Genomic DNA, 4539 nt, shown 5'->3' on the forward strand with positions numbered 1-4539 from the left:
CCCACCCCAAAAAACTTAATGGCTTAAAGGACAGTGGTTTATCACCTCTGACGACTCTGCAGGTTGAGGAGATGGTTCTCCTGCTCTGTGCTGTGTTGGCTAAGGTCCTTCTAGGGTCACTCTTGCAGCTGCCCTCCTGCCTTTCCAGCAGGAAAGCCTGACTTCCTTATAGCATGCTGGCCAGTTCCGGGGGAGCAGGGGAGCAGAGCCTGCCAGGTCCTTGAAGTCTAGGCCAATCAGATGCCCACAGTGAGACCGGAGTGACCAGTCCCTGTTTACAGATGAAGAAGCAGAGACTCAGAAAGGTCCAGACACTTGCTCCCAGTCTCCCTGCTTCTCAGGCTGAAACTGGCTGCCTGGTGGCCCAGGAGGCCGAGGAAGAGATTCCTGCTCCAGATGCCCTTAGATGGTGTGATTCCGGGGCACTGGGTCTCGGAAGGGGGTGGCAGTCATCTTGAGGGTCTTCCTGGCTTGAAAGAAGAGGAAGTGCTCGCAGAAGAAAGGCGAGCCCTGCTTCCTGCGAGTCGGATAAGGTTTTCCCGCCTGCCTTCCTGAGGGCAGTTTGCCCGGGGAGTCACACTCACAGCACAGCAGTGAGGGGTGTGGAGGCCGGCTCCGGATCTGGGCTCCTGGCTGTGTGGGTCCCACGGGGAGCCTGAGGCCCCAGCATCCTGGCTCCACCCTCCACACCACAGGGGCCAAAGCCCCGAGAAACAGGTGTCGTGCCCCGTGAAAGCCGCTGGCCCCACCTGGTACCTTCAGATGGGAAGTTGGGTTGTGGGTCTCTAAGCGCCGTCCACCTCCACGCCAGGTGTTCCAGCCAGGTACCAGTGCCCACCCACATGGGGCCCAGGCTGGGCTCCCGGAGAGTCTCTCGGGGCTTTTTCCCTGGACCCTGGATAATCCTTCTCCTTCTCAAAAGTATGGTCGCCAGTGATGCAAGGGTGTTATTGGGCGCTCGCCCTGTGCTGGGCACCGAGGACAGGAGGGTAGATGGGACATGCCGTGGGGAGAGAGGCCGTGTAAACACATATCACGACGTAAGAGGACGCGTGTGGAGGGAGTGTAAATTTGTACAACTTTCTAGAAAAGTCATTTGGCAATATGTATCAGGGAACACACAGTGTTTATATCTTTTGAGCCAATCATTCCACTGCTGGGAGTTTAATTTAAGGGACTCATTAGAAGCAAGGGAGAATAAAGTACTTCTTGCAGTATTAACTAGGACTTGAAAATAACCTAAATATTCAATGGCGGAGAACTGGTTAATTGGACCATGTCACAGACATGGAATGAAATATTTCACAGCTGTCAGAAATTGATGTTATAAAAAATTTTCAGAAACTGATTTTTAAAATGACATTAACTGATAAATGCAAAACAAATTTGAGGAGATAGAGTTGAGCTCCACTTAGGAGGGAAAAAAAAGAAAAAGCAAAGAGAAGAAATTTACCAGAGCATCGGCAGTGGTCACATTTGGGTAATGGGTAGATTTATGGGTGATTTAAAAAACTACTTTTCTAACTTACGAACCATATATATTTTTAAATTTAATCATTCGTTTCCCAGTTTTATTGAGTTGTAATTGACATCCAACCATCTTTAGAGCTCAATTCAAAAGGAATCGCCTCCATGAAGCCTTCCAGAATTCCCCAGGCAGAAATGATCTCTCACCCTCTGACCGCTGTCATGGCGTCCGCCATCTGTGCTGGGCTCATGTCTGTCTCCACCCAGGCTGAACACCTCAGGGATGCTGGAGCACACGTCTCTGGGTCCCAGGGCCTGGCTCCAGGCCCGTCCATGCTGTGCACCTACTGGCATCTTGATCTCTTCGGGTTCTGGCTGTCTCTTATGCCCGTGGTTCTCTCTTTTGCTTCCTTTTTAATGTTAACCTTTTTTTTTTTTTTTTCTCATAGTAACTATACCATCTATCATGGGAAAATACGGAATGACCAAAGGGTCCCCCTCTCGGCTCCATGGATTTCATCGGCTACCTTGGTTATGGTTCATGTTTTCCTGCTCTATCACATGTCTAATCGTTTTTGGTTAGATGCTGAACATTGTTGAGAGTCTGAATTTTGCTGTCTTCTTTAAAGACTGAGTTTTGTTTTGGCATCTAGTTATATTTTTTGCACATCAGTTTTATCCTGTCAAGACTTGTTTTCAGGCTTTGTTTGCATGAATCCAGAGCAGCCCTTGCGCCCAGGGCTTCTGCCTCATTCCTCACCAGTTCATCTACATGTACTTCCTGCTCTATGCTACACGGATGATCCCCAGAATGTCCCATGCTCGTCCCCTCATCCCAGAACACTGACCACTCCCTCCACCACATACGCACTCCTGCTCATCCTTCAGCTTCCATTAGATGCCCCGGAAGTCTTTCCTGGCTCATCTGTGTGCTCCTGCGACTCTCCACGGCCCCTGTAATGACTCATTTGTGCCCCCTAGAGACTGAGGAGTCAGTGAGGACAGGTTCCACCACCTTGGTCCCTGCTACATCTTATTCCTATGCCCAGGTCCTGGTAGAAAGGTGTCGGAGAAAGGCGTGAAGCAGCACATACGCACACACACTCATGCACACACACTCATGCACACACACTCATGCACACACACTCATGCACAGACGCAGCCTTCAGATGGCCACGCCCCAAGTGCTCGTGAGCCTCGGGTACTGCGCAGTGCTTTGTGGCCTCTACCTGAGGATCCCTATTTCAGGCGCAACCCCGTGAGGAACAGCCCAGGGCTCCAGGGTCCCTGTGCCCTCAGCCCCTCCCACGCTCCCTCCTCTTGGTCCTGGCAGCTGCTGGGAATGCGAGGTGAACCCTTCAGCGTGGCATCTGCCTGAGCAGAGGCCCGGGCACAGTTGGAAATGCAGAGAAACACTGTGAGTTTTCTCTTTCGGTTCTTCTAGGAATTCGGAGCCACGTTCCCAGTAGGCGACTGGCTCTGAGCCACCTCTCTTGGGGCCCCTTCTCTGTGTGCCCCATCCCCCCTCAGCACTTCGTCTGTATCTAGATTCCGACCACAGTCTTCCCGACGGCCCCTGCCTCCTGCCTCACTGTCTCCGACCCCTTGACCGGCTGTAGCCAGACTCATCTCTCTACGTCCCAACGCGGGCCTAGAATTTCCTGCTCTAAGTCCCTCCGCGGCTCGGGAGCAGGTAGCCCTGCATTCACACCTGGGCCCTGCCGCGCCCAGCCTGTGTCATCATGGCCTGATGGGAGGAGGACAGATGCCACTCTATATGTTGGGGATGGAATCAGGGGGTGCGAGGGACCCCTGGGGGAGCCTAGCGGGGCCTGGGAGGGGGTCAAGGGAACCGAAAGCAGATGACAAGGACCGGCATACCGCGTCAGCAGCCATGAGAAGTGGGTCACTGAGCACCGCCCCCAGGACAGGTGCCCACGTGAGCAGGGACATTCAAATGCCAGGAAGGTGCCACTGGTGGACAGGGCAGCGCTGTGAGCTGGGGCCCGGGGCAGGTGCTGGGGGCCGCGCTGCACGGAGGGTGGGCCTCGTCATCTGGCTCTGGGCCAGTCCCAGCCCTGCAGGACTCTGCCCGAGGCCCTGTCCTGTGGCTGGACCCGCCTTGCTCACCAGGGCGGCCTTCAGGCCCAGAGAGGAGAAGGAGGCAGGGGACAGTCTGGGAGCCCCGGTACCAGCCACGTGTGACTCCCGTAAACCTCAGGGCCTGGAATCATCCGGAGGCCAGAGCCGGAAGTGGGGGAAAGGTGGCAGCATCGCGCCAGCTGTGGGCCGTGTGCCAGGGCCAGCGAGAGACAGGCACTGCCACCCAGGGAGGCTGCACAAACATCACGCGGGCCTGGCCAGCGTTTGGTCTCCCAGGTGGGCTCAGGTGTGGGGAGGCCGTGGAAGGTGGTCCCACGGCAGCAGCCTCCTGACCCCGGCGTCTGACCCTGGCTCTGCCGGGCTCAGGCCAGGCTTTCTAAAAGGACACCTTTCCGGGAGCAGAGAGCCGGGCGGAGGGCGGAGTGACAGAGGGTCGGGTCGGCGTGAGGCCTCCCCAGGGGGCCTCCCGCTGACTGTATGTCCCTCCGCTCCAGAGGCGGGGGCTGTCAGAGGATGCTCGCAGAGACAGAAAGGAGAGCAGCCGGTCCCCAGCACGCCCCGTGTCAGAGTTTTTTCCCTCAGCTAGGCCTGTCCAAGCCAGGCCACAGCCAGGGGGCTGGGCAGTGAGTCCAGCGGGCGTGGACACCTGGGAACAGGTGACACACTACAGCTAAGCCGCGCAGGCCCCCGGCCTGTTCACGTCACCTGACCTCATCCAAGATGCCCATAAGCCTTCTCAAAGGTCAGGACGCCCAGTCCCCACAAAAACGGGCCTCCATCGGGCTCGGCCGTTGAACGTTGGGGCTGTTTGCAGATTTGTGCTGAGTCTGTTTCAGGCGCACTGCCTGTCCGCTGCTGTGTGATGCTGGGCAGGCCGCCGAGCCTCTCTGAGCCGTTTGCTTCTTTGCACAGGGGAGATAACAGCCCCCGCTCTCCCACCTCTCCGCGTCGCCCCAGGAATCGAAGGCA

This window comes from Pteropus medius, unplaced genomic scaffold (assembly GCF_902729225.1).
Source record: "Pteropus medius unplaced genomic scaffold, Ma_sr-lr_union100, whole genome shotgun sequence".
Classification (NCBI taxonomy): domain Eukaryota; kingdom Metazoa; phylum Chordata; class Mammalia; order Chiroptera; family Pteropodidae; genus Pteropus; species Pteropus medius.